We start from the raw sequence: 8,618 nt of genomic DNA, 5'->3' as shown, positions 1-8,618 counted from the left end.
CCACGGTCCTCCCTCACTGTCCTCTCCGATACCCGCTCCTACCTAACACTCGTAACGGGCATGCACGCTTTTCATTAAGCCATCTTTGGGACTCTGCACCGCCAGAGCTTCAGAAGAGACAACCCCACCCAGCGAGTCTCCACCCCGCTGCTCCTCTAACCACCAGACGTCAGCAGTCTCCAATAGCACCCCTCCAATCCGCTCTTCACGACCCTTCTCGTTCCAGACATAATCAACCCTTCATTTATTTCACAATAAACTAACTGTAAACATGTAACACTGCTGGCGTGGTTTTCCTTAGTGAACCTGTCTTTTTGCAGACGAGAAACAACCAAGGTTCAGGAGGCTGGTGGAGGCGTTTTCAAATCCCCTGACGGAAGTCTACCTCCTGTTCCTTCAGGCCACTTTCCCTTTGTTTACCTCACTCAACCTCCTTCTCCAGAGAGAGAAGTCCTCCATTTTCCAGCTGCATGAAGAGGTAAATGGGAGGGTTGGGCTATTTTGATGTCTCCTTTCTTAAGTGCAACACCCCTGTGAAATATAGGTTGTGCTACTTTGTCAAGAAAGACAATTAAATTATCCAAAGCTATCTAATTTCAAAACAGCTGACATATTTATTGATTATGTGCATTACATGTGTTCCTTGATACATTACTTGTACAGAGAGATAACATAACTTAATTATCTAAACTTAAGTCTACTTTTAGTCATTGAACTGAGTAGCAATTGCATTTTATAATGCATTTGAATCTTTTTTGACATTACATTTTGCAGATGACGAAATTCATCAGGAAGCTGTGTTTGAGGTTCATGGCACCAGCGGCACTTCGAGGAGACGTCCTGGACATCCCCGACAAGGACCCACAACACCAACTGCCAGGTAATGCTTTGAAGTAACCTGTATGCTTATTGACAGCAAGTACACCTTATCTATGGATTGAGTGGTCTTTTTGATGATGGAAAATTAATACAGAATTGTAAAAAGTATGGTATCCCAGTTACAATATATTCACCCCTGCCATCTGGTAGAAGATATAAGATTCAGAGACAGCTTTTATATTCAAGCCACCAGGAGGATTCATTCAGGAGTTGAATGAATCCTTCAACTTAAATTAATCCTTTTTTAAAATTATTTCACCTCTACTATTTATCTACTTTCTGTTTAAATTCTATTCTGCAAAATTGAGATTGCTTCGAGCACAACACATTTCATGACTGTTCAATGTTACTTATGAGTATATGACAATAAACTTGAAACTTGTTTAATTCTGAGTTATCCTATAAGATCATAGTTGCCTGTATTTGAATAGCTTACTTTATGTCTCACTGATTAGGAGAAAGACTCAATGTGGGTTTCACCACCAGAGGGACACTAAACAGGTTCCTTGAGGCTGGAGATGTCCCTTCAAACAAGGCACAACAATTTCAGCAGGCAGCACTGGCCTTTTTGGTCGGAGCTGTGGAATATGCCATGGCAAAGCTCCCACTGAAAGACGCTCTCCTGAAGCATGCCAGATTTGTTGATGTGCAGCTGAGAGTTGAGTGTGGGGTTGAAGACGCCCTATACTTTGTAGACAGGCAAGCATTTGAATATATATTGTTACGTTTAATGGTCATGATCACAAAACAAATCTGTCTCTCACTCACTGTATTCTAATCAGTACACATGTGCTCTTTAAGATTTCAGGAACTCCTTCCTTTTCATGACCCAAAGGAGCAGGACCAAGTAAGTGAGGAGTTCATGGAGTACCAACTGATGGACATTACCATGCCCGAAGACCCAACAGTCTTTGATGTTGAGGAGTTTTGGGGAAGATTGGCCTCAACAAAGAACAAGGTAAGAAATGTGTTGCACACACAACATGACTTGCTCATCATAATTGCAATCAAAGGAAAATGTTTGAGTAATAGAGGCCTCTGGTTCCTTTTTTCGAAGGTGACTGGCCTGAACAAATTTGGGAGGCTATCCAAGATTGCAGCCTTGGTTCTAGTGCTACCCCACTCTAATGCGGATGCAGAAAGGGTGTTTTCCATGGTTGGTTTAAATAAAACATCAACCCGAAACAGCTTGGTTCTGGATGGGACATTGTCCTCCATAATGACGCTGAAAATGGCTGGGCTTGAGCCAAACTGCTTTAAATGGGAACCAACATCAACAATGATAAAAGAGTCAAAAAAGGCAACAAACACCTACAATAAACAACACAAGTCATAAGTCTGTCTGTCTGTCTCTCTCTCCCTCTTTCTGTCTCTCTCACTCAAATTGAATAAATACTTTGTAATTGGTTGAATTGTCAGTGCCATGTGTCAAATATTTTCTGCAAGTCTGAGCAATTCATATTAACAACAACAAAACACTAATAATAATATGGGGGGGGGGGGGGCTGGTGTGTGGGCATACAGCAGGGGCGGGGCGGGCGGAATGGGAGCGGGGCGGGCGGAATGGGGGCGTGGCTGGGGGCGTGGCCGGGGGATATCTCACTCTTGCCTGTCTTCAAAACTTGAGAGCCCTGCAGTCGAGATGGCCAGTGCTAAGTGCAATAGCAGCGATTCAATTCTTTCTTTGAAAGAGACTCCTTTCGGTCGGCGTAACAATGAAGACACATTGGCAACAATAGAAGTAGGACCTCCTAGACCAGTGGTCGCCAACACGTCGATCGTGGTCGACCTCGGAGACGTTCGCTGTCATTCTCCAAAATAAAATGAAAATAAAATCAGAAACACATTGTTCCTCATTCTCGAAAATTTTCTAAAGTTTCTTCTGAAACGTTTTCTTCCTGACGATCGACGTCAGAAAAGATCTCCGCCTGATGTTAATGAACGCCTGTAAACGGGTTCTCTGACAGCCGTGTTGTCAGCTGTGCTCCTGAAAGAGGAACGTAGGACTACAGGTGAGGCGCAGGGGAAATGCAGAAAGACCTTTATTGATAACTTCACATATTACACACGGTCAAAGTACACCGACATAAAACTAAGTCATGAATAAATAAATGGTGAAATGCCTGTACCTTCTTGTAAATGTTTACGTTACGGCATTAACAAGTTACGCCTGCGCATGCGCGACAGCCGAGATTATTGGCAATTTGCCAGGTTTTACCTCCGTGAGTTCGGCTTTTCTGCTGTTGCCCTTCAAAACAAAAGCTCAACATTGAGCTTTTTTCTTGTCTGGTGGAGCAATGTGGTTTACTTGAAAGCAGTGGCGGGCCGTCAGGGCCAGCAAGGCCTTCTCTGCTGGCCTAAACATCATCAGAATATATATATTTTTTCTAAATATATTTTCCCACAAATATGTATTCAATTATTTCCCAGAGTAAGAGTTATTCTCTTAATTTCATAGCGTTCCTCTTATTGTGTGCCAGCGCCAGGTTGAGATTTGAGGGCTGGTCTTTATGTTAGATCTTTTATCCAATCATATTCAGCCATCGTGGTGTTGCCAGGGGCTAAAATCTGCCCTTAGGCCTTCAGAATCAACATTGCGGTGCTGGTTGCTTCAAGTGAATGGAATGACGATGTTTTGTCAACCAATCAGCTCTAGAGTTGGCTCCTGTAGGACTTCTAGCTGGCCCCGGAACCGGCACAGGAGCCAGCTAGCAGGCGGAGTGCTGCACGCCTTTTGATTGATTACCAATATTGAGAGGCGGGTCCTATGGGCAGGTAGATGCAAAACCTCAGAACTAGGAAACTGAATTTGATAAAGGAATTAATTCATGGACTACAAAGCTGTTTTTCAACCCACAATGGCGGAAGGAGGAGAAGATGTCGATTTGGTCGGGCATATACTTGAAATCTGCTTTGCGATAATGCCCTGTTTAGTGAACAAACTAGTGCAAGTGACTTTTTCTTCTTCTTTTCTCTGTCATGATGCGCATTCTGCAGCGCGAGACGGAGAGCCGAGAGAAATGACATGCTGTTGCGTAGATACGATCAACATCAGACGGCTGTTTAGTTTAATAAATAAACAAAGACGTGCTAAAGAGAAAATGACGGGGGCGGGCCAATTTTTTTTTATGTCATGCGATCTACCAATACTACGCCGCGATCGACGTATTGAGCAGCCCTGGTCTAGAGCCATGGCATCATAATGATAGTAATAAGAGGTGGATTAATTCGGGTGGGACTGTGTAGGGCCTCACTGAAGGCCCAGGCCCCAGGCCCACGGCCCGCCACTGCTTGAAAGTGATTGCAATTGTATTTATTCTATTATTTGAAAAAGCTCAGATGCAGGAGTCACAAATGGTGATGTCATATTTATTATTATTATAATTATTTAAATCTTGTTGAAAACATCCCCAAATCAAAGACCAGGAGCTGGATTACTGACAGACAGCTCACAGTCTGCCTCAGACTGTCTGTCTGCTTATGAACTAACTACAAGCTCACAGACAGAGTTCAGTCACAGCCATCACACTGACTGGAGTCACATGACTTGATGGCATTGTGATTAAGCTACACATAGACAGCTGTCTGAAGGTCTGTGGTTTTGGGAGGGTTAATCATTATCAAAAAAATTGCCCCCCCCTGAGAATTTTTTCAGGAGCCGCCACTGTTCCACGATGGAAACCTCCATGATCCATCAGGCAGCTGGAGGTAGAGAGGAGGAGTGGCGGAGTCTTATGATTGTTATTTATCAATTTATATATATATATATATATATAAAGTGATAAATAACAATCATATATATATTTATATATGAATAGATATAGATATATATAGATATATATACTGTATATATGAGAGAAAGAGAGATAAGATATGATAATCCTTCCGCTAACTTTGCAAAGTCTCTTGCTCGCTCTCTTTCTGTGCAGTTTGAATGCATTTACATTGTATGTCAGAATATGTTTTGAGGTATTAACTGCAAAGAGAATTGTAGCCAGACGTGGTCTGCCCACTGGATCACAAGCACAAGTCATTAGACTCCTGAAGCTCCGTCCAAGCTGCTGCACAGATTGTTTTGCGCTTTTATATTCAAATGCTATTCATATTGAACTGGACCCATGTCTAAATTGCACCAAATGTGCGACTTCATAAGGTCACCAGATATAAACCCACCAAGTGTGAAGTAGATTGCACGAGCGGTTCTCGAGATATTTAAAGAACAGGCAGACAGACAGATGCTCCTTACTTTATAGTTTGATCTATTTTTTAATTCCATACATTTTGCAAGACACTACAGGTGAATAGAGTAAAAAAAAGATGAACGAACCATGCCTATATGGTTCGAAGCAAAATAGCCCAAATTCTTACAATGTACCAGAGCATTAAAAACATTGTTTTTGCTTTGGTTATATCACCTTAATAAAAAATCATGCCCAAAAACTAAAGTATAGCACTCATTTTCCTTTTGGATGATGGTAACTAGGGTTGTTGAAGCCATATAGCAACAGGTATCAAGCAAAACCATCCACAGTCCTCACTAAAAAATACTTACGTTATTTTTATGCAGAATTTTTTCAACTCAAAGTGATAAGCAGAGAGTAGAAAAACGCGAGCTGCTTGTCACGCCACAGCAGCATGTAAAAGGCTTCGTTCACATTGGAAACAATAACAAAAAGCCGCCCTTGACTGCAAAAACGCGCTCTCAACTCCTTCCAAAAAATTAATTAAAGTTTCTGGTAATATAAAGTACTGCATGTAATATACATTTGCTTAGTTTGTGTTATCTTTGTAGAAAACAAACACAATAGAATGAGTGAATTTACACAATAAAATATAAACACCTCCAAATGTATTATCCTTTTCCAAGTTTAGTGCCATGCACTCATCATGATCACCAGTATTCACTCATGACACAATTAGTGACAGGCTTGTTTACACTTTTGTTAAGTTGATTCTAATAAACAGCTAAGGAAGTATTACTTTATCTAAACAAAATGGTCAAAATCAAAATGCAACGCTTTGTGCAAATCGGGCTCAAATTGTTCACGGGTTGCATAATCACTGTAGAGTCTTTTTAAGGAAATCCGTCAAGAGGTGATGAGGGAAACCAAAATCCATTTGCATCACCACAAAGCCCTGCAGCACAGACATTGAATGGGAAATGGAGAAGCAAGTTAACTACCAAGTACAAAGAAGTGCAAGACAAAAAAGGGCACTTGACAACATGAAAAACAGCCAAGAGAACACTCACGTCCTGAGGAAGCACCTCTGGGTTGAAGATGTCAAATAAGTTGGTCCCCTGTTTGTCCAATAGCCTGGTTAGCTCAATCTCCAAAGCTGGAACAAAACACAACATGTAACCATTACAGTTTATACTTTCATCCCCTGGAGCTACATGTTTATTCTGCTGAACATTGGGACAGTAATGTCTGTCAAATGAAGTGCAGTCGCCTGTTGATGCTGCAAATCCTTGTACTTAGTACTTAGTTCTTATATCAGTCTTTTTTTTCAATATGCTACATTGACAGTAATATTATCTAATACATTCTAGAAGAATCGTTTATGGTGGTGGGGTCAATAGTTTAAGGTTTAAGCCTGGTATCATTGTTTAATTCAATTCAGTTTATTTTATATCGCCCAATATCACAAATTCCGGATTTGCCTCAGCGGGCTTTACAATCTGTACACATACAACATCCCTGACCTTTGACCTCACATCGGATCAACATTTAATCCTTATCTCTCTATAGTCTTACCAGACAGGACTTTGGGGATGCCTATCTTCTTCACGGCTTCTCTTATGAACTCGATGTGATCCTCATCCAGCAGCTGGAAAAGATGAAAAAGTGATTGAACAAGTCCAATCAAACATAAACACAATAGCATCACTTAACAGATGAATCACAATTATATAAATGGGAGGGGTACAATATTTTTTGTTTTTCCAAAGATTCACTGGTATCAATTTATGTGATCAATAAAAGTATGAGTTTTAATGGAAAACATTAAATTGTCTGGATGACCCCAAACTTTTGAACGGTAGTGTATATATATATATATATATTAGGGCTGTCAGCGTTAACGCGTTAATCTATGCGATTAATTTGGCCGCGTTAACGCACTAAAATATTTTAACGCAATTAACGCAACTTTGTTTACTTCCGGTGTGCCTTGAAGTTTTTACACTCCTCTGAGTGTCAAACCGCGGCAGTACGGTTTAACACTTTCCGTTTTTAAAACAATTATTTCTTCGCGAAAATAAGGAGCAGAAATCAGTTCAAACTCGTGGATGAATCAGTCGGGTTTCCTCCTGCTCCTCCTTCCTCCCGTCTCCCCCTCTGATACACAGAGGAACGGAGGCGACGTGTCCGGGTGACGCGGCGCGGAAAGAACTCGTCACACGAAACCTTCAACGTGATTTGTCAATCAGTTTGTCAACATTTTGCGAAAAAAACAACCAATGAACACTCAGTAAATCACAAAGGACCTCCCACCTCACAGGTGAGGCTCGTGTTGGAGTTGGACAGCGTCACACCACCTGGACGACACTCACTGGAAGAAAGAGCGGTAGACTTCTACGTTACATCTATAAGCGTTTTATTCAGAAATCAGGATACAAGTAGACATCATGCATGGACCCTTCTCCAGAGCTCTGACCGATGGCCTCCGCGCTGGAGAAAAAGACGACGGTTCAGAGTGTGCAGCCATTTTAAATAGCCGAAAGGAACAGTTCTGATTGGACAGGAGCATAAGGGGGCGTTGTCTTCTCATTGGTTCTTGTTGCCAGCTCCCGCCTCTGTCGTTCCTTCATTGGATGTTGTGGCCAGCACATAAATGAATAAAATAAAGAAATGATTCAAGGTCCTTCTTTTGAGAAGGACTCCTGCCCGGTCATTCATTAATGAAGGTAGGGTGCTGGTTCCTCTCAGATGGCTGACTGGACAAAAGGACCGAATCATCAAAGAGTTGAAAGAGTGTGTGTGTGTGTGTGTGTGTGTTCATACGTGACTCTAAGGAGAGAAACGGCCTCGTCCTAATCTTTCTGCCCCGGTGAGGTCAGGTGTGTGATTGCCCTTTCCTACCCTATGAATATAAAGAGCTTCTTTGGTTGTTGACCACTTCTAAGCTATTCGTGATGGGGACGGGGTTGCATAGAACTTCCTTAGAGTATGTCACCGTTATCTTTATGGCGATCAGCCAGTTAACAGAAGGGCTCATTTGTAGATGCTTCACTGTTATCTTTCTTTAGATCAGCTCAGACGCCAGATTGCCCTGCCGAAGTATTCAACTCTTATTCAGTGTTTTTCCATCTTACACATAATATTTATGCAAACAATACTAGGCTATGCTAAACTATAATATATATTCTTTACAAATCCCTCTTTTCACATCCGCTGGATGTGAACCCTTTCTCTGGGAATATTTATTTCCCTCTTTATGCCAGATCTTGTCATGGCCTGGCCTCCCTAAGTGGCTATGTGTCCTGGTCTCCTCGTCCTGTCTTAGCTCTGCCATTTGACGTGAATGAGTCTCCTGAAATATAATCTTCGTTGCCTAGATTAAGGTCCCATAAGACCTGTATGATACCTATTTCTGGAGAGAGTCTCTCTGTTAGGGATGGGAATAGGGCGTGGTTTCTGTCATGTGGTGCCCTGATCCACCCTCTTAGATCTTCCATCCTAGGGAAGTCAGTATGTCTGTGTGCGTTAAATCTGTTGCTTTAAAAGGGGGGGTTTGGG

At 41.8% G+C, this 8,618-nt stretch overlaps 1 long non-coding RNA gene across 1 annotated transcript; it reads right to left on the bottom strand.

Moving 5' to 3' along the window:
* Positions 1-5,117: 5,117 nt before the first annotated feature.
* On the bottom strand, positions 5,118-6,754 carry LOC130198268 (uncharacterized). Its single transcript, XR_008832600.1, has 3 exons — positions 6,636-6,754; positions 6,131-6,216; positions 5,118-6,015 (listed from the first exon to the last, which is right to left on the bottom strand). It is a non-coding gene; the product is annotated as an uncharacterized LOC130198268 (long non-coding RNA).
* Between the last annotated feature and the right edge of the window lie 1,864 nt (positions 6,755-8,618).

The sequence above is a fragment of the Pseudoliparis swirei genome, chromosome 8 (assembly GCF_029220125.1).
Source record: "Pseudoliparis swirei isolate HS2019 ecotype Mariana Trench chromosome 8, NWPU_hadal_v1, whole genome shotgun sequence".
Classification (NCBI taxonomy): Eukaryota; Metazoa; Chordata; class Actinopteri; order Perciformes; family Liparidae; genus Pseudoliparis; species Pseudoliparis swirei.
Note: the sequence above shows the minus strand (reverse complement) of the source record. Positions and strands in the feature narration are given on the sequence as shown.